The sequence below is a fragment of the Pezoporus flaviventris genome, unplaced genomic scaffold, assembly GCF_033815535.1.
Source record: "Pezoporus flaviventris isolate CSIRO_AGI_PZ_B2104156 unplaced genomic scaffold, CSIRO_AGI_Pfla_v1 ptg000050l, whole genome shotgun sequence".
Taxonomy (NCBI): Eukaryota; Metazoa; Chordata; class Aves; order Psittaciformes; family Psittacidae; genus Pezoporus; species Pezoporus flaviventris.
The window spans coordinates 2,257,585-2,280,150 of NW_026892598.1; the positions used below are offsets into that span (position 1 = coordinate 2,257,585).

The 22,566-nt window shown below is 38.6% G+C and overlaps 1 protein-coding gene across 2 annotated transcripts in view; it reads right to left on the reverse strand.

Moving 5' to 3' along the window:
* Window positions 1-13,122: 13,122 nt before the first annotated feature.
* PRR16 (proline rich 16) overlaps window positions 13,123-22,566 on the reverse strand; it is a 159,640-nt gene continuing 150,196 nt past the window's right edge. For both annotated transcript variants that reach the window (XM_061468688.1, XM_061468689.1), the window contains exon 3: window positions 13,123-13,593. The gene's annotated coding sequence lies outside the window, so the exon portion shown is untranslated. The remainder of the gene's footprint in view (window positions 13,594-22,566) is intronic.

The following is a 22,566-nucleotide window of genomic DNA, read 5'->3' on the forward strand; positions in this document are numbered from 1 at the left end:
CAAACTCTTTACTTTGCGTGGAAGAGCTGATGGGAACTGATTAGATGAGCAGCAGTCAGGCTGAAAGCATTTGCAGGTACAAGTACTAGCTTGACTACAAGGCCAGAAATATCCTTGTGCCCTGAGACAGATGAACTTTGTAGAATGCACAGCAGAGGACTACTAAAGCTCATGACTGAAATGGAAAGGTTGTTGGAGAGCAGAGTTGTTTCTAGTCTAGCAAAGTTAAAGCCAAGTGCCACACTTGAAGAAGCAAAGCTAAACTCTTTGCAGAAGTAACAGATGATACAAAAGAGACTGCACAAGGGATAGCCTTGAAGCGTTAGCTAAGCAAATCAGGTTGTACATATGGAAAAATTTCTTCACAGTACAGCACTACACCAGGATAGCCATAGAAAGTGTGGACACACCTTCAGAGAAGGTTATGAAGACAAAGTTTTGGTTGATCACCTCCAACGGGAAGCTGGAACAGTTTATATCCAGAAATCCATTCTAACCAGCATTTCTATCATTTCTTGGATTCTCTGAGACACAACTACCCTAACTGCAAAAGTCTGAAAGTTTAAAGGCAGAGTGATATATATTTTATATTTCACCATTTATTAATTCATATTTTGCGCACCTCAGTTCCACAAACCTAATATGCAGTGTGACCTTTGCTGCTACTTTTCTCTACATCACAATTTAGCTCTTTTAGCTATGGGTCTTACAGTGCATTTTCAGAAAAAGGAATTTTCCTACTTTTTATTTCTTTTTTTTTACTTTTATTAAGGTCTCCCTTCTGCTACGCTACATCTTATTGTTTACTCTCTTCTCTGCATATGATACAAAATCTGAAGAAATTTAAATCTTAATTAGAACCTTGTTTTAATGGGAGTTAAGACCATCTACACTGTCAGAAAAGTAAAAATTCTACAAACTAGAAACAGATTAGTTATGTAGTGGTGATTTCATTCAGTTCAATTCATTCCCTTCAAAACATCACATTGCAAGTCCAAATGAACAAAGCCATAACCAGGCATATGGAAACACTTCTCATCCATTGCCAAGATATTTTAAACTATTTTTTTCTTGGAAAAGCCTGTTTAAACAGCCTACAACAAAGACAGTGCTCTTAAGTCAGGTTTTCCACACAAATACCAAGTATTTACTTTTCCATAAGATAGAATCAGTCTCAGCTACATTAAACGAAGTCTGTTAACACAAAACCAATCTGCAGTATCTGCTTCTCAGAGAAGTAAGGTAAATGGCATATGATCAACAGGCAACAAATTCCAACAGATGAATTAAGTTAGTATTATAATGTTCCAGATTACATTTGTAGTTTGAAAACAGAGGAAAGAACAAACCAGAGGCCTCCCTTAACAATATGAATGCAGATCGCCTTACAGATGAAATGGAAAAAAAAAACAAGCGTTTGTTCTAAGAATAGGTAGATGAAAAACAGTGTTAAAACAAAATCTATTGTCTTATTTCAGCAATCACAACACAACTGTAACAGTGATGTATGCAAGGTCAGTATTGTACTTACTAAATTATAATAAATAGAAATTTTTACTGACGTTCCCAGCTGCAACATTTTAAAAACATTTTACTCTATGAAAAAATTCCTGATACTATTATTTTTGCACAAGATACTCATTGCTATTGCAAAATCTCCTTAAATGGAAAGAAATAGTAGGCCAACTAAAATAAATTATTTTACATTCTGCATTACAGATAAATTTTGGTTCATGTTAGAATCTCATCTGGTCTATCCACTCTAACTTCAGAAGCTTAAATTCTACTGAGTAGGTCTTCTGATAAGATTAATTTTAATCATGAATAACTAACAAAGTCAATTGCCTAAGTAAAGTTTTCTCTACAAATAATAGCTTTGTCTTACGCTCAACTGCTGTTTGTTTGGTTGAAAACTCTCTAGTTATTCACATGCAGGGAATTCAAAAGGAGTTTGTCCAGTCAGTGTCGGTCTTGAGTAAATTAAAAGCTCTCAAGTTTAATTATTCAGATGGCTTCCATTCACAACTTACACTGCAACTGTATTTATCAGTACAATATTAATTAACCTGAAGCTTTTTTCAGTTTGATTATATCCATTTTTATTTTTTTTTCCCTCCAGATGAAGATTAGAACTGGACATAGTATTAAAAAAGTTAAATATCATGGCCTACCACACATCCAATGACTGATAGAAGGACATTCACTTATTTTCTCTACTGTTTTCTTAATGCTTAACTGCATACTTGCATTTTTGTGGTGTCCTAATCACAGGACTGATATTTTCATAGAAATATTTAACCACTAAATATCAAACTAAGTGAAGTATGTGAAATAAAAATAGGATTTCATACAGATCAGCTTAAACTCACTGAATTTCATCTGCAATTTTAATAACAATTAATTCAGGCCACTCACATATAATACTTTTAAAACTTAGTATGATCAGTGAATTACCACATGCTTTTCCAGGATATTCACAAGTTCACATGTATTTTGAGAAACATGGATACCAGTACATGTTCCATGGAACATCACTCGTGACCTCTTTCCACTGTGAAAACTGAGCATGAAAAACCACCCTTTTCTCCCATATTATAACACTTATTAAAATTAATGCACGAACATTCCTCTTAGCCAGCTGCACTGTCTCCTCTATTTTATTTTAGATGGCTACATCATTTCCCATAGTATTTGATGACATTGACACTGTTAAATACCTTCCAGTTCTTAAAAAAAAAGAGAAAGTATTAAGACAGTTTCAACTGATTTGCCCAGTACTGACAATGTTCTGTACTCTTCTTTCAATCTCCCTCAAACTCACTTTAAAATTGTCAACATAATTTGCAGCTTCACATCTCAAAAGCCATCAAAATAGTTTTAAACAATGAATTTCACAGGACAGTTACCACTGGGACTGTTTCACCATTACCATTTTGAATGCTTCACTGAGTGCCTTTAAAAATGTTAGCTGTATGTCATCTGGTCATCATATTTTCTTCATTCTATTTTGTACCACCTCACACAGACAAAGCATGACTTCAGATGAGTTCCCCCACAGAGAAAAATTCATGTGTGAGAATCTACCAAACTCTTCTGCAGCAAAAGCACGATTAAAATGTTAAGCCAATTTTGTTCCTATAATTTCTAAGTGCTTCTGTTTTCCTTTATTATTTTTTGGCACTACAGACTTAATGCTGCTGCAACTATTTTGGTTAATAAATTTCTTATCTATTTTGCAATTAGTTTGATTTGCCTTGCTGTGGATTTTAAATTTATTTATATTTAGTTTTAAGAAGTTTGCAATCCTTTCATTTTCTTTAAAAATCTTCAACTATATGAAGGATGTCTTCTGGCACTCAGAAGTCCCTTACACCCTTCTGCTTAGCTATGATGGTTCTTTTTTTGCCCTTTCTCAAGCCTCTCTTGCTAAACAGGGTGTACTTCATAGAATCATAGAATGGCTAGGGCTGGAAAGGACCTTTAGATCATCAAGTTCCAACCCCCATGCCATGGGCAGGAACACCTCACACTAAACCATACCACCCAAGGCTTCGTCCAGTCTGGCCTTGAACGCTGCCAGGGACGGAGCATTCACAACCTCCCTGGGCAACCCATTCCAGTGCCTCATCACCCTAACAGGAAAGAATTTCCTCCTTATACCCAATCTGAACTTCCTCTGTTTAAATTTTAACCCACTACCCCTTGTCCTGTCACTACAGTCCCTAATGAAGAGTCCCTCCCCAGCATCCCTATAGGCCCCCTTCAGATACTGGAACGCTGCTATGAGGTCTCCACGCAGCCTTCTCTTCTCCAGGCTGAACAGCCCCAACTTCCTCAGCCTGTCTTCATACTGGAGGTGTTCCAGTCCCCTGATCATCATCGTGGCCCTTCTCTGGACTTGTTCCAACAATTCCATGTCCTTTTTATGTTAAGGACACCAGAACTGTACACAATACTCCAAGTGAGGTCTCAGAGTAGAGGGGCAGGATCACCTCCTTCGATGTGCTGGTCCCACTTCTTTTGATGCAGGCCAGGATACGGTTGGCTTTCTGGGCTGCGAGTGGCACACTGAAGCCGGCTCATGTTCATTTTCTCATCAACCAGCACCCCCAAGTCCTTCTCTGCAGGGCTGCTCTGAATCTCTTCTCTGCCCAACCTGTAGCTGTGCCTGGGATTGCTCTGACCCAGGTGTAGGACCTTGCACTTGTCATGGTTAAACTTCATGAGGTTGGCATCAGCCCACCTCACAAGTGTGTCAAGGTCCCTCTGGATGACATTCCTTCCCTCCAGCGTATCAACCGAACCACACAGCTTGGTGTCATCAGCAAACTTGCTGAGGGTGCACTCAATCCCACTGTCCGTGTCAGCGACGAAGATGTTGAACAAGACCGGTCCCAACACTGATCCCTGAGGGACACCACTCGTTACTGGTGTCCAGCTGGACATTGAGCCATTGACCACAACTCTTTGTGTGAGGCCATCCAGACAGTTCTTTATGCACCGAGTGGTCCATCCATCAAACTGATGTCTCTCCAATTTAGAGACAAGGATGTCATGTGGGACAGTGTCGAACGCTTTGCAGAAGTCCAGGTAGATGACATCAACTGCTCTACCCCTGTCCATCAGTTCTGTAGCCCCATCATAGAAGGCCACCAAATTGGTCAGGCAGGATTTCCTCTTAGTGAAGCCATGCTGGCTGTCACCAAGCACCTTGTTGATTTTCATGTGCCTTAGCATTCCTTCCAGGAGAATCTGCTCCAAGATTTTGCCAGGCACAGAGGTGAGACTGACTGGTCTGTAATTCCCTGGGTCATCCATTTTCCCCTTCTTGAAAATGGGGGTTATATTTCTCTTTTTCCAGTTGTCAGGAACTTCACCTGATTGCCATGATTTTTCAAATATGATGGCCAGTGGCTTAGCAACTTCATTCACCAGCCCCTTCAGGACCTGTGGATGGATTTCATCAGGTCCCTTGGACTTGTGCACGTTGAGATTTTTAAGATGGTTGCAAACAAGAATCTCTCCTACAGTGGGCCCAAGGTCTTCATTCTCACAGTCCCTGTGTCTACATTACAAGACTTGGGTGGTGCAGTCAGAGCCTTTGCCAGTGAAGACGGAGGCAAAGAAGTCATTCAGAACCTCAGCCTTCTCCAAATCCTGTGTAGCCAGTTCTCCCAAGAGCTTCCAGAGGGGGCCTACATTGTCCCTAGTCTGTTTTTTTATTTGCTGCGTACCTGTAGAATCCCTTCCTGTTATCCTAATGTCCTTAGCCAAGTTTAATTCTGACTGGGCCTTAGCTTTCCTAACCTGGTCCCTAGCTTCCTGGACAACATCCCTGTACTCTTCCCAGGCCGCCTGTCCTTGCTTCCACGTTTCATAAGCCTCCTTTTTTTCATTTGAATTTTCCTCAGGAGCTCCTTATCCATCCAAGGAGGTCTCCTGGCCCTCCTGCTGCACTTCCTTCTGGTTGGGATGCAACACTCCTGAGCTTGTAGCAGGTGATCCTTGAATATCAAGCAAGAGTCTTGGGCCCCCCTGCCCTCTAGGGCTATATCCCATGGAACCTTCTGAAGCAGGTTCCTGAAGAGGCCAAAGTCTGCTCTTTTGAAGTCCAGGGCAGTGAGCTTGCTGCATGCTCTTCTCACTGTCCTGAGGATCTCAAATTCGACCATCTAGTGTTCACTGCATCCAAGGCTGCCCTAGAGCGACACATTTCCAGCGAGCCCTTCCCTGTTGGCGAGCACGAGGTCAAGCATGGCACCTCTCCTTGTCGGCTCCTCTATTACTTGCAGAAGGAATTTGTCTTCCACACAATCGAGGAACCTCCTGGATTGCTTGTGCCGGGCCGTACCATCCCTCCAACAGATGTGGTTGAAGTCACCCATGAGAACAAGGGCCTGTGAGTGTGAGGCTTTTCCTATCTGTCTATAGAGAGCTTCATCCGCAGGTTCTCCTTGATCAGGCGGTCTATAACAGATCCCCACAGTAATGTCTCCCATAGCTGTTCTTCCTTTAACCCTGACCCACAAACTCTCTGTGGACTGCTCACCTGTCCCCAGACAGAGTTCCATACTCTCAAGCCTATCCCTAACATAAATAGCAACTCCCCCTCCCCGCCTGCCAGGCCTGTCTTTTCTAAAGAGCCTGTAACCTTCCATTCCAACACTCCAGTCATAGGATCCATCCCACCATGTTTCTGTGATGCCTATTATATCATACCCCGTAGATTTGCTCACATCTCTAATTCCTCTTGTTTGTTCCCCATGCTACGGGCATTTGTATAGAGGCATCTGAGCCGAGCTCCAAATGAAGCCGGCTCATTGGCTGGAGTAGCTGGGATATCTCTACATTGCTCAGAGCACTTATTATAGGTGCTGGCAGCTGACTAGGTGTGTTGGGATGGAATGATGCTCCCTTCCCCCAACAAATCTAGTTTAAAGCCTCCTTGACCAGTCTGGCAAGCCTCCTACCAAAACTAGCTCCACCAGCCCCTGGTAGACCTGGCTTACAAACTTGGGTCCCATGTTCAAGACATCCAAACCCCTGACTATGACACCACCCTTTTAACCATTTATTAACATGGCTAATCCTCCTAGCTTTTTTAGGTCCTCCCCTGTATCCTGGAGAATTGACAAAAAGACTGTCTGAGCTCCAGAGCCCCTAACCACCTCTCCCAGGGCTCTGTAGTCTTTCTTTATGTTCCCCAGTCTAGTACTATCTATGTCCCTAGCACCCACATGTATCACCAGGAGTGGGTAATAGTCCATGGGGCTTACTAGAGCAGGCAGCCTCTCTGCAACATCCCTGATCTGTGCCCCTGGTAGGCAACACAGCTCCCTTGAGAGAGGGTCAGGCCGGCAGATGAGTGCTTCTGTCCCTTTCAAAGCAGAGTTCCCTACTACTACAACCCACCGCTTTTTCCTGGCAGCACCAGTAGAGATCTTCTTTAGCAGTGCATCAGCCGGCTGTTTCTGGTGTGTTTCTTCATCAGCCCCCTGCAGGACAATAAAGTGGTTCTGAGTGGGGACATCAGATTTAGGAGGAAGCCCCTTGCTTTTAATTGTCCTTTTCCTCTTTTTTTTTGTTGTTTTTATTTGTCACTAATTCCCAATTTCCTGGGTTAACGGCCTCCTTCTTTCCTCATTGAGCTAGAGGGGAAGCTTGAGGCCCCTGCACCATTTGGGCAGGGAGCAGGCATTCCTGCTTCCTCTCACCTTCCCTGACATCTTCTGTGCTTCAATAAAGTATCAAATAGTCTTTGTGCCATCTACCATGACTTAACTTTCTGCGATTCCCTCCAGATACCTCCTTACAGGGGTCCTTGTTTTAATTGTCTTTTCTGAATTTGAGCACAACTGTGGGGGGATTTTTTTTGGCTTCTGCAGTTCTGCAAGGATACTGAATACAATCAGCTGAAGTATTTTGAATCACATCCACCTACCTGCCTTTTGTTTCTTTCTCATGGGATCTGCAACTATCCAGTCCATGAAAATCGGTAATTTACTCTCAGCAGCCCTCTAAGGAAACTTATTGTAATGTATGTGTCACTGTCAATCTGATTTCCTCTGTAAGACTCAGTCTTCTCCTTCCAACTCATTCGTACAGTTTTGCCCCAGTAACTGTGTCACCTTAAACAACATACTTGAACACCTTTTCCCCAAGTTTAGCTAGACTTGTGATCTCAACTTTAGTGTCAACCCTTCATTACATTCCTCTGTACTTGCAAGGTCTCCTTGGTTTGTCTTACAGATGAATGTTCTCCTTACACTGTTTTTGCAGCTATAGATGAAAATACTCCCTTTCAGACACTCTGTAACTCAGGGAAGGTCACTGCAGAGATCCTGGTCTGCTGCACCAATGCTGTTAAACCCTTGCTATTGACAATTGCTAAATAAATCACTCTTAAACCAATAGAATAATGGTATTTAAAAGCAGGCAACATAAACTGACGTTTTCCTCCCAGCCAATAATTTATCATAGAATCATAGAATAATTTGGTTTGGAAGGGGCCTTTAAAGGTCATGTAATCCAGCCTACCTGCAATAAGCATCTTCAACTGATTCAAGTTGCTCAGAGCCCTATCTAAGCTGACCTTCAATATTTCCAGCAATGGGGCACCTAGCACCAATCAGAGCAACTTCTTACAGTGTTTCACCACCCTCATTGTAAAAAAAAGTTCTTCCTTACAACTAGTCTGAACCTGTCCTCCTTCAGTTTAAAACCATTACTCTTTGTCCTAGTGCTACAGCCCCTCCTAAAAAGTCTCTCCTCATCCCCATGTAAGTACTGAAAGGCCCCCCAAAAGGTATCCCCAGAACCTCCTCCAGGTTGAACAAGCCCAACTCTCTCAGCCTTGCCTCATAGCAGAGGTGTTCAAATCACCTGAGCATTTTTGTGGCTCTCCCCTATACACACTCCAGTATGTCCATTTTTTTCCTGAACTAAGGAGCTGGATGCAGTACTTCAGGTGTGGTCTCACCAGTGCACAGTAGAGGGGCAGAATCACCTCCCTTGACCTGCTGGCCACAGCTCCTCTGGTACAGCCCAGGGTATGATTGGCCTTCTGGACTGTGGGCATACACTGACAGCTTTTCATCCACCAGTTCGCCCAAGTCCTTCTCTACAAAGCTGCTCTCAATTCCTTCATCTCACAGCCTGTATTGATACTGGAGGTTGCCTCAACCCAGGTGCAGGAACTTGTACTTGGCCTTGTTGAACTTAATGAGGTTCTAATTCTTGAGCTTTTTCACGTCCCTCTGGATGTCATCCCATTCCTCAGGTATGTCAACTGCACCACTCAGCTTGACGTAGTTTGCAGACTTGCTGAGAGTGCACTTGATCCCACTGTCTATGTCACTATCGAAGAGATTGAACAGTACCAATCCCAGTACGGACTTCTGGAGGACACTGCCTGTCATTGACCTCCATCAGGCCATTGAGCTGTTGGCCACTACACTCTGTATGTGATCATCCAGCCAATTCTTTATCCATCAAACAGTCCATCTCTCAAGTCCAAGCTTTTCAATTTAGAGAGAAGGACTTTTCTGAGGGCTGTGTCAGAGACCTTACATAAGTTCAGACAGACGACATCTGTAGCCTTTCCCGTGTCCCCTGAGGTAGTCACCGCATCCTAGAAAGGCTGATCATCCTTGGTGAAGCCATGCTGGCTGTCTCAAATTACCTCTCTGTCCTCTATATACCTTAGCATAGCCTCTATGGAGGAAGTGTTTCATGATCTTCCCAGGCTGACAGGTCAGTTCCCAAGGTCTTCCTGGGATTTGACATGAAGTCCACAGCTTCTTTCCCAACATCCTTTACATTTTGCCTTAGAAGCCACTTGTTTTCTTCTGCCACAGACATCCAGAGGGTCTATTTCCCCTGACTTCCCCTGACTGCTGTCTAGCAGACAGCCCTGATGCTGGATGATAAGTGGTACCTCACAGTCAGCAGGCATATTCCAGTATAACTGTCTCCCAGTAGGCTCTAGTTCTGTCAGATTCTGAGTGGCAGCTTCCTACCTATGGCAGGAGCCCCAGCGTAGGGCCATGGTCGCCCTCCCCCCATCCCTCCTAAGCAACACCCTCCCACACCAAAACCGGCACGGTTATCTTGTAGACAGGTTTTATTCACAAGATTATTGGAGAGGCTTGCTACAAACCAAGCACATATCCCATCAGAAAGAAAAACCTGTCCCTTGGGATATTCATGCCATGTGAGACTTAGGGTGATTGTTTATATCAGGCGAGGAACACTTCTGTAACATTCTGGTGGTCACCAGATATTTGTAACCTTTTGCTTCCACTTTATAAAAAAGATATGTATCCCCATTTTTCTGATGACTGATGGCAGTCCATGTCTTCAAAAAGGTTCAATTACTGAAAGCTTGTAGAGACACCCAAAACTGTCAGCTTTTTGGTTTGTACACCTCATCATTTCAAAATATTGGTTGTTTCAAAGAGATTTTCAGATGCCAGATAATGAAATACTGCACTATTTTAGAACCACTTCTGCAGGCACTTCTTATATACACAACACCCATAAACCATAAAGGACCCATCAGCTACCATAACGTCAGCTTAGTTGGAAAAGTTCTGCTGGTTTTGTCAAAATGTTTAGACTACAATAGTAGAAAAAAAACACAAAAAAATTGATATTTAATAAGATAATCTTATTGTCTCCTGTTTTTAAACCTTATGAAAAATAAAGTAAAATATTTCAGTGCTGATTATTTGCCAACCATTTGGGAAATTCCAGTAGAGTTTTATTATCTTGTGTTGAAGTGTTATCTCAGGGGAGTATCTGCATAGTATACATACATCAGCTCAATTTATATCACAATATTGAATATTTACCTAAGGATTTAATTATTTAAATTTACAAAAGTCAAGATTTACCGCAGTGTCACTGGTAGCAGAATAAGACATGGTACATGCAAGTGTGTGTGTGCGCATGCACTGAAACTTACTTTCCAGCACAAAACCCCAGTTAAAGTAGAGCTGTAAAGAAGGTGATTGATAGAACCATGTCCTCTTCCAATTACATTTGTAACTCAAATTAACCCTACATGTTGGCGTATGTTTATTATTTTTGCATTACACACATTATGTAAAACCACTCCAGGGACTATGCCATTATTTTTCAGATCTGCTGTATTTTTCTGAAGAAAACTGCATTGTTTGGATGGTTTTTGTACAATTAAAATTTCACACATGATCTCATCTAGAATTCAGCATAGCAGAAAAGTATTTGCAAGTAGTAATGAATTATTTCAGTAGATTTTTATTGGGCTATTTCCAAATATAGATGAATGCATTTTGTTCACAAAAATAGGAGCTTTTCCAAATATTATTATTATTAGATAATAATGGAAGTGCTCAAATTATCATTCTGAAATTTTCTCATTGTTTTGATAATGTTGTCCCTACTTTAAACAACTCTGAATACTAGTCTCAAAGAGTAAGCTCTCCAATTTTAAAATACAGGTTATCCAAGGAGGAAGCAAACCCAAGCCCATGCAAGTTCTGTGTCCAAGTATGTTACTCTAATGACACAGAAACGAAATCATAGTTTAAAAACTATAAGCCAACCATAAGCTAAAATGTGTGGGACTAAAACACAGCCATCATTCTTTAACGAAGTTTCATTTATCCATTGCACCAATGGAAACTGACCACTAACTTTGCTTAAAAAGAGTCAAACCATGAGATTATGCCAAGTTTTGCCAGATGAGGGAGGCTAATATTCACTTCATAATTTCATTTTCTGATTTCCTGACAAAATATATTTATGGCTTCAGAATCACAAGCAAAGACAGGGCTCAGGCCTTTCTCCAAGAAAAACAACAATATGACAATCTTTTGCAGTAACAGGACCTGTGGCACTTCAGCAAAATTGGCATTTCATTCATCAGCAGGTAAGGGTGCACATGTGTGGACACACACAAACACACACACATACACTATTTAGTACATTAGAGCAGAGCAATACATTTAAGATATCCGCCCTTTACGAAGTTAACCTAGAGATTAAAAAAGGCTTAAATTTTCCTTTTTTTTTGTTTTTGAAAGATAATTTTTCTGTTATTGAGCACTTCATGGGTTTCATAAAGCACTGAAAATAAAGAAAAAACTACTCAGCTTTATAAATCAGATACATGTGACTGGATTTAAGATGAATATTTTAAGTGAACTGGGAATCACGTGCTTCACTATTCTCTTAAAATTACACACAGGCTAATGGATTAGGAAAAAAGGAAAAAATATATTTTATTCAAAACAGCTCTAGCATTGAAATATTCAATAGCTTGACAACAAAACACTTCAGTAGATGGATAACAATGAGTTTTCTTAACTGTAAACTGTAGATTGTTCTAAGAAACAATCTCTTATTCTGTATCTTCTCCATTTGTGATGAAATAGTATCAACTTCATGGCCTTTTCAGTATGATAAAATGAACAAAATCCAAACAAACAGCCCTACACACACACAGAGAAAAAAACCCCACATCTCCCAAACCTCAAAAAATAAAACCAGTTTTTGAATAAAAAGAGACAACTGACAAAGGGTCTCTGCATAATTTGGGAAACCACCATTATTAGATTACATTCTTTTCACTCTTCAGCACTCAAATCTTCACTTGCTAAAACTCACTGATACTAAAAAATCTATCCCATTATATATTTAGACTTCTTCATGTCGATATTAAAATAAACTATGTTCTGAAATTAAGAGTTAAAATACCTCCTTTTGTATTCCATACATATTTGCCTGTATAAATATACTTCATCATTTTAAAAATTACAGTATTTATATTAAAGCTTTTGGTCAGCAAATCATTACAGCTTAATATGAACAATTCCTGCGTTTTGGTTCTGTCTTTAAATCATTTTTGGAGATAACGAAAACCAGCCAAAATGAGTGACTGCAAATAATACAAACAAGAAATTTATTTAGAAAAATAAACTGAAAATGCTGCTTGTCTGATAGGTATCTCCATGAAGCATAGACAAATGGCTAGAAAAAATTTATGTCAAATACATATTACAAATGACTTCTTTAACAGTAACTGGGACTATAATGTCAATGTTCAATAGGAACATTTTGGATGTATAATTCCATAGACTAAATTTCTTGGTTGCTAATACGATAAAAAATGGATGCTAATAAAAAAGATTATATCCCCGTTTTAAATACACCTTATCATGTTGATGCTTTTTCATATATATACATATATATATATATATGTATGTATATGTATGTATTTATTTAAACCAAAGAAAAGACCACAGTCCTTTCTGTGAAGAGATCCCCATAGTGAAAGAGAGCGCAAATATTCTTCTTCAGTTCTAACTTTCCTTTTGGAGCCCCAACAAAATATAGCTTGCTGTGGTCAAAAATCTCCTGGGGCCATCTGTGCAAACGGTGACACACATCATTACCCTGAATGGAAGTGACAGTGCAAATACTAGAAGTGCATTGAGATGCAATCTCTAACAGCTGAACTTCAAAGCTGGGTGGAGGACAGGAGACAGTGTCCTTTTAGGCAATTTAACATCACCGATGCTCTGTTCCTGTATGGCTTTGCATATGTACAAGGGTTTCTTTCCCTATAGACAGACATTCCTCTGTTATAGTAAATGAATTAATTTTCTGCTATTAATTAAGTGCTTCATCACTCCTTTTGGCTACATACTGAAATATTTGTGGATGCTGGCTGGACCTATGAAAAACTCATTGTTTGTTACTCTGGTTGGTCAGCACAGGACTCAAGTGTCAGGCTCGGAGACAGCAGTTTCTGCAATGGGGCAAGACATTTAGTCCTCTATATTCTTCTTTCCTACTAAATGGAATTTAAGGCTGTGGCTTTTGCCAGGACTCAGCTTGTAGCTGTTAGATCTGAGAAAGCTGATTCAATGCAGATTACATTCATGATCAGTTGTGCTCTGACTTGAAGGGCTTTTCCATTCTCCTCAGAGGGTCAGGTTCCTGGTTACTTCTCAGATCTGGCCTGCAGAAGTCACTATGATGAATCTGATATGCAAGAAATTATCTGATGTGCCTCCAGGTATAGATATTCCTTTAAGTCTGAAGGTGCTGTTAAAAAAAAGAGAAGACAAAGTTATAAAGATGTTATCTCAAACAGATGAAGTGAATAGTAAACAAAACAGAATTTTAAGTTATTGTTCTATTTCATGTGTGAGCAAGTGTTCAGAGAATTATGGTATTTTGAAACTTGCCCTTTTGTAGTTGCGCTTGGTTATTGATACAAGCCTTGGTTCTCTAAAGGGGTTTAGGTTCAATAATGTATTTGGAATCACATTGCATTACACCATCTGAGAAAGTGATTGCTACTGGCCTAGGTCTTGAAGCATATGAAGATCTTAAAATGATAACTTTTTTTTTTTTTTTTTTTTTTTTAGTTTTTCATTTTAGGAAGATTAACCTTCTTAACCTACCTAACAATTCAACTTCACAATATGCCTCAGGACGCAAAGTGAAACAAGAACTCCTGAGATCTTAAAAATAAAAAGCTATACATGAAGCAACAGAAAAAAACTCTAAGAATTCAAGTGTAATATAACCTGAGAATTTGCATTGTAATCCCTATTCTCAAATTAAATAAAAAGTGAATTCAGCAGAAGTTTCTCAACTGATATGTAAGTTTCCTAAACAATAATACAAGAGGTAAAATTTTGATTTGGTACCTTCATATTCCTTTTTGTTAAACTGCTTTAATTTGAATAGAATTGTCCTAGAGCCACTGGTAGAGAATAATACTCCAACTTAATGCTGAGGTTCACTGATTCACAGAATTTCCTAGCTTTATTTATTAGACATGAGATAAAGCAGCATCAAAGAGACCTTGGGATACTTACCTACTGGTAGCTAGGGCACTAATTTGGGTTAAATGATCGAATTCACACCTCTTGAGGAAAAGAATGAGAACTTCCTCTTTCAGCATTGGTGAATTACACCCAGAGCTACATTCTGCAAGGGGGAGGAAAATTACTTCTTTGCCATTAGTTTTATGAATGTAGCCTTTCATTCACACTTCTTTTTATTTCATATTGACTGGAATTCTTCAATTTGACAAAGATTGTCAAGGGTTAGGACTGAATTTCACCTTGGCAGGGTAAAAAAAAAAATAAATCTAAAGTTTGACCCTTTTTATTTTTTCTGCAGAACTAAAGCAAAATACTATTCAGGGAACCTTAATTAATATTCAGGATTGTAACAGTAGCCCAACAGTAACCCAACCCAGCAAACATGGTATAATAAATTTACAATAAAACTGTCCTGGAAGCGAATTTTTTTCTCAGTCAACTATTTAGGTCATGGCTTACATTATTAATGAAAAAGATGAGTATCCTAAATAGCTGTTAGTAGCTTATTTTTTAACTAAGGACAGTATTCATCTCACTAGAAATATACAGCCCTTTCTCAGCTGTCACAGCTTCTGGCTTCAACTACATCTGGGCTAATGATTCGTGTATGTTAATACCTCATAAAAAACACACAAAAAAGATGGCATTGTCCTTGTACTCAGCTTAATGTTCATAAAACATAATGAATAATGTACAACAAAACAAATGCAAAAGTAATAATCATCATAATCATCAAAACAGAAATAATATATATAGTATTTGCTCTGTGTCAGAAAAGTTGTTCCTTGAGCTTATTCTGAATACAGTACAATACAACACTGAGCAGCTGCAGGCATGAAAAGCAATATATTTTTTTTCTTTGCCCCTGGGTTGCAATTCATGAATATATTCAATATCATGTCCACAAAACCAGTAACTGGTATATGAGGTATATCTGGATTCCTCTAGAATCTCTGTAATTCAGGCACCAACCCACATCATTTGGTACATTTCCAGTCATACAACCACAGGATATCCACCTTCGTTTCATCAACATTCCACCAAAGAAGAAAAGCCCATCTTGTGTTTGTATATGATGTCTCTACTAAAAAGCACATGTGAAAAATATGACGCACCTTTCCACATTAATTAAGAATTTGTTCAATCTAGAAGATTATGGTTAAACTTCTTCAGTAAAAAATTAAGAAGGTGGCAATGTCTGCAGTAAAAACTGAAGAAGCAGTTCCTCTTATGACTTTCAAAAAAAAATCTGTAATTACAAGTCATTACTGCACACATGAAGAAGTAAGGCACCGGGAGAAAATAGGCCAGTTATTGAAAAAAAGAAGTGTCAAGTAATTATAGATTACTATCCTGATCTGTCTAGTTCTTAATTTTATAGCTTTGACTATTTTGACAGGCTGTCAAATCACTACATTCAAATCACTGCATTTAATTAATCACTGCAAAATCCCTCCATTAAACCATACCTTGTCAACACCCTTATAGTGGAAAAAAATGACTTTATTAGGGAGCTTGAATTTGGACAACTTATGGGAGACCCTTTTGTTAATTCATATCCCTTTTCCCTTTTTCTACTTGAAAAGCATTACTGGGTCATTCTCGTTCTTCTACAGCATCAGTGTGAAGTTCCAAAAAAAAGAGACTTAGAGAAACTAATAGCATTTTTTGCCCGTTCAAAACCAGATAACTAGTGTTCTAGAATAAAAATTTATACTTTACTTCTCTGACAGTATTACCGCAAAACACCTACTCCCTTTGTTTCCTTCTATTTGCCACAGTTTTTTTAAAAACGGAAAGTGAGTCTAGTCCAATCTAGCATGGCATTCTCGTCCCCATCATGCCCATGACCACAGTGTCACTGCACAGAGTTCTATGCTGAACACTGCAAATTGAAAATATTAAAGGAAAAGGTTACTAATGGAAACAGTCCTTTCACCTCAGACCTATAAAATGGCTATGCATATACTGGTTAGCATAAATTGCACAATGATTTACAGGTTTGGTACAAAAAAGGAAACTATAGAAAGGGACATTTATCCGCTGTTAGCTGAACAAGCAATAAATTTTGTTTTAAAGATACTCAGATACAGCTTCAGCTTACAGTATTTAAAGAATAATAAATGCAGTTTGATTCTGTAGTGGCATGATAGGAAGAACATCAAGCAAATCATATAAAAGACATTTATCAACCTGAACTGATGAGTGCAGTGGTGACTGACAATCACAGAAAAGACACTTTAGATGAAACTTTTTATGCTGGGTCTAGTGCCTTTTATAAAAATAAAAAATAAAAAAGGAAAAAAAACCTAGGAAAAATGCATTTCATGTTCAATTGAGAAAGAGAGATACGCTTGATTAATACTAAGCTATATAATTTCCACATAGTTTTGAATCTGAGAAAAGCACATGAAAGACTAGTCTAATGCAAATCTCCATTTTTTGGGCTATTTTAGCACAGACAGCATAATTTGAATGTATGTTGTCATCTGTCATAAGCACACTAGCTGTCAGAGTTATTACCTATACTCACATATTTAAGAGTATAACAAATGCTCCCAAAGAAAAAATAAAATCATATATTAATAAATTCTCCTAAAAATAGTGCACATATTGTGTAGATATTGCTTAAATAGTAATGACATCTATTTCAGTTACTCAGTTGTGCCTGAAAGATACAGAAATATTCAGATATAGACTGTCTTAACTCTATTACCTTGGGTTTATTACTCCTTTCAGATAAGATCCATTACTATACTAATTCATTCAATAGAAGAAAGAATTATTGAAAGGGAAGGAAATACTTTTGTAGATTTTTTTTTTTGCTTGTTGCCATTGTCCAAGAAATTCCCATCATGACTCCTGTTTTTTGGAGGGTTTTTATTAGGCATCAATTTAAATAACAGATTTCAGGAGACACACAGCTTCAGTCAGAAGCCAGAACTTTCAGATAAAATAGTGTGCTTTATAATTAAAAGAATTCTGCTGAATGCAAACCTGATTTTTTTTTCAAGCATTTTATTTTCCTGTTAACATTTTAACTATATAAGACAATGTTAATATTTTTGTGTTCTATGGTATAGCACTGTTGAGACATCTTTCCCTGTAAAAATGAAACAACCAAATCTAAACAAGACAGAATCTTAACAAATCTACACATTCTTTGTAACTCTTCCTGTCTTTTTCCTCTGAAGCTTCAGAATACTTATTTATGTATGATCATACTCATCCTACTGTTTCAGTCTATAAATAATTTATTTGCCAATGAGCAAACAAGAATTCCCTGCTGTTTATTGGAAGCTTTTTTTTTTCAAATCTTTGGAAGAGACCGTAAATGGAATAAAAAAACCCGAAATTTCTAAATTTTTGATAGCTAAATTTTCTATTTTTTTACTTAACACACTGTAATTCATTTTATATGTTGACAGTATGTATTAGCTTCTACAGTAATATTACTCATAATCTTGCTAAACAACACTTCTCTAATGTGATTATGAAGTCCTCCATTGTTCCAGCTGTGATATCTCTAGGGCTTTCTCTAAACCAGTTCTAAATATACTTCTAGGAAGATAATACTCAACAGAAATCTGTAAGTTATATCAGAGAGTATATGATGAAAGCATTCATTAAATACACTTTTCCAACTGAACTTACAGTGCTTCAGTAATGTATTTGTAGAATTTTACTGTCTTTATGTGTTTGCATAACAAAATGAAGACCATCAGAATATTGGCTCTGCGAGTTACATTAGAATAATTTTTTTTTATAATTAAAAGTTTATGGTAACAGAAGTACGCAATGAATGGCAGGAGCACCATGTTTGTCTATGTATGAATCTCATTTCTTGTTAATTGCTCATGAACTGCTGGCCAAATTGCTGTGGTACTTGTCTCAATAATGTTTGAAACAGTTAAAATTTAAAAGAAATGACAACATGAAATCAAGCCTTTTTTGTTGATACCCTTGTTTCCAATGCAGCTGATGCAGTTGAAATCTAGGAAAACAAAGTTACATCTTGACACCATGGAAGTCATTAGCCCACAGGGGTTGTCATGATGATTGCAAAAATTGCCAAAACTCTGATTACAAAATGCTATTTGCTGAGACAATGCATTTCTCTTCACCATTTTCAACTTTTGGAAACATTTTTATCAGGCCATTTTTCTTGACATGAAAGATTTTTCTTTCTTTTTCATTTTCCTTTGCCTTTTTGATCACTCATCCACTTAGATGTTGGAAAACTGCTTTGGCAATATATTAAAGCATTTCTTAACACAGAATTGGTAATACCAAGTGTGAATACATTCCTAGGAAGCCATTTCTTTTTTCATTAGTCTTTGGATATGTTATGATACATCTTTCATGAAGCAAGTATTCACAAAGCATTTTTTCATTTCATCTTTAAGATACGTATTTATTAGCTCCTAGAAAAGTTATTTTCTCAAAAAAAAATAGCTCTGGACTACATTTTACCTTGTATTTGATTAACATGCACAGAAAAAGCTAGAAAAGAAGAAACCAGCTTTTTTTTTTTGTGTGTGTGTGTGTGTGTGTGTTAAATTATGATATAAAATTCACACACTCATTTCAAAGGAACAAGGCATGGATCTTCATAATTATCATTTACAGTTAGGCTTCTGATGTAGACTTGCTTAAAAAGCAAGGCCAAGTACACTTACATGTTTATCGATGGCTGTATTAGAATGTATATACATATATGAAAACATAAGCATATATGCATTTATGCATTATTCATATATCATATGTACATATATATATATGAATTCTCTCTTCTGCTGAGTTGGGTTAGCTACAGGACAGATCTTGGACAATATCCACAAGGCTGCAACCAATCAGACTGCAGTTTGCAAGGTCACATCTGAAACAAGGGGGCACAAAATCACAAAATGGAATATAGAAACCTTTAGAATTAGATTTAAGTAATGTTAAGTTTGATGGCTTTGTAACAGTAGCAATGGAAAATTACTGAGGTGTATGATACATAGAGAAAAAAAATAGAGTACAGCTAGAGAACAGACTGAGAATTCTCACAAGATAAATCGTTATAGTTGTGACATAGTTTAAGAAAAACAGTCTAGAAGAACAGGACACAGGATAGGGAGTATCTAGGAACCGCAGGTGTCTAGGATGGGCTACAGTTAAACTAACTGATAAGTAGGAGGACAGGAGGATTATTATGTCTCTGGTGCTAACGAACCAATTAAACTGGTATGAGCACCTACTGCGCATGCTTCAAAGTCTGCCAGAAGTGATGAAGATTGTTGGAAGAAGTAAACAACCCTCAGGGACCACCACCACAATTCTGTATGCATGCGGGGAACTTTCTGGAAAATGATGTAATCCATACGTAGCCTCATGAATATGTATGTATGCCTAGTGGCTATAAAAGGACGGCTTGTGTGGCAATGGGGAGAGCTGTCTCCCGGCGCTGCAATAAAGAATACCTGCTTGTCAGCTTGAAAACTTTGTTGGCAATTTTGTTTCTGGAGTTTTCTCCGTATCAATTTGGCAACCCAGATGGGACCCTCTCTGCTCGGCTGCAGGACCTGCTGAGGACAGGGCTCCCTAGGGCCCTCGGGAATTTTTCCCAGAGGGACCCCTCGACTCATTCGGATAGCTGCAGGAGCAGACAAGGACCATCTCATAAAAGGTATTCTTTTCTTTCATATAGTTTGTAAGGTGCAGGGGGCATCTCGGTTTGGTAAATTGGTTTGGTAAATTGGTTTGGTAAATTTTCTTTTATATGGTTTGTAAGGTGCAGGGGGCATCTTAGTTTGGTAAATTGGTTTGGTAAATTGGTTTGGTAAAGCGGTTTGGTAAGTTGGTTTGGTAAAGCGCTGGTAAGCGTACGCATGGTTTGGAAGCCTTCCATAAATGAAGATAGAAAATCTCGTAGGTAAAGGTGTATACCCGGCTGCTAGCGTCCATTTGGTATACACCCACAAGAAGCAAGGGGCTTCTTGTGGTTTGGGTCCTGCAAGACACAGGGGGTGTCTTGTTGTCCTGTGTTGTGTCTGAGCCATAGGTGTTAGGATGTATTGCTTTTGATTCTACTGGTATTAGTCTTATTTTGTGGCTTGTTACAGTAATGATTTTGGTCTTGTGATTTTGGTACTCGTGACAGGATAACTGTGTTATTAACTGTTGTTTGTTTGGTTGAATTTTAGTCTCTGTCTCAAGTGTTGTAACTGTGTGGAGTGTGTCTGTGGGATCCCGTTTGTGTGTGTGTGCATGTGTGTGTGTGTGTGTGTGAATGTGAGATTGATAATGAAAAATCAGCAGAGTGAAGAGACTTTGAAAAAGAGTCCGTTGGGTGTGTTTTGGCACACTGGAAAGAACTTGGAGGGTCTCCTGGGGGCTCTGTAAATAAGAAAACATTGGTAAAATATTGTAACCAATGGTGGCTTTTGTATACTTTGGAAGATCAGGAAAAATGGCCTAAAAATGGAACTCTGAACTATAATACATTGTTACAATTAATGTTGTTTTGAGGGGGTAAGGAAAATGGTATGAAGTAATGTATGCAGATATGTTTTTCACTTTAAGAAATCACATGGAGTGACAGACTGAATGCAAAATTAATATAGCGCTGCCAGATTCCTTAATTTTGGCTTTGGAAAAGGACAGGCTAAAACTCAAAGTTAAGCGGGAGATGTTCAGCCTGTGATACTGGGGAAAGATGTTTAAAGTTAAAAAACAGTAATCAGGAAGATAGGTTGGAAAATCATGTATCACCGGTACCTCCGAGAGGATCACACTCTGCATCTGTCCTATCTGATACTGATAAGGAGGAAGAGATTGCTGTCACTGGCAACAAGTGGCACATTCACATTCAGAGTTACGAAGGGGTTAAACCAGAAGTGCTGTTGCTGAGGCAGGCATCTGCAGCCCCTGCAGAGCAGGGTAAGCAGCTGTGGGAAAAAAAAAAAAAAAGGGGAAAACCAAGGGGGAAAGGGGGGGAGCTCGGGCAGCTCCTGTGTTTGAGCATGGAGGAGTGATAATGGGCAGAGGTTGGGGGAGTGGGCTCTTCTGTGGAAACGGATCGGTGTGCGTGCTATGGGGAGTTTGGACATTGGAAGTGAGACTGCCCTTGGTGGGGGGGGGGGGGGGGTGTGCAGTGCCATGGGGTGGCTCCGGTGGCTGAATTGGAACTAGACTGAGAGGGACCTGGGGAATCTACCCTAGCAGATCCACTGATTAAATTAAAACTACAGACTAGAGGAAATAAAGAGGAATTTTAGTGGATACAGGAGCAACTTATTTGGTGTTAAATCAGAGAGGAAAGAGAATTTGTTACAGATGTGGGTGCTACTGGCCACCAAGAAAAAGCAGAAAAAAAAAAAAAAGACAAGACATTCTATCTGAAACCTTTAAAGTACAAATTGGGAAAACAGATAGGAATGCATAAATTTTTATGCATGCCAAATCCTCTAAAATCTTTATTAGGGTGAGAAGCAACATTTAAAGAAAGCAAAATGGAATTTAGACTTAAAAACAGTATATTAATTGCAGTTTTGAGTTTATCTTTAATGCAACAGAAAAGCAAAAAGAAGGACCTCCCTGAAGTAGAAGAAATCCTTCATTAGGTATATGTGGGAGTATGGGCATCTGAAGTTCCAGGTAAGGCAAAAAAATGCTTTACCTGTTAAAGTGGAAATAAAAAGGGGGGCCTGCCCAATTAGAATAAATCAATATCCCTTAAAATCAGAAGATCAAAGGGAATGAAAAAAAAACTGATAAATTTTAAAATATAGATTATTAATTGAATGTGAATTGGAATATAATACTTGTATCTGGACAGTAAAGAAATATGATGGGAAAAGTTGCAGATTGGTTTACGATCTCAGGGTAATCAACAAAATTGCAGAGGATATTTGTCCAGTAGTAGCTAATTCGTATGATTTATTGACTAAACTGTATAATAATCAGAAATGGTTTGCCGTCCTGGATTTAAAGGACACTTTCTTTTGCTTACCATTGGCCAAAGAAAGCCAAAATTATTTGCTTTCGAATGAGAAAATCCTGACGCAGGAAGAAAAACTCAATTAACTTGTACAGTATTACCACAGGGGTTTAAAAACAGTCCAGCGATTTTTGGAAATCAGTTAGCAAGAGAATTAGAATTATGAAAGCCACCTGCTCAGACAGGGACTCTGTTACA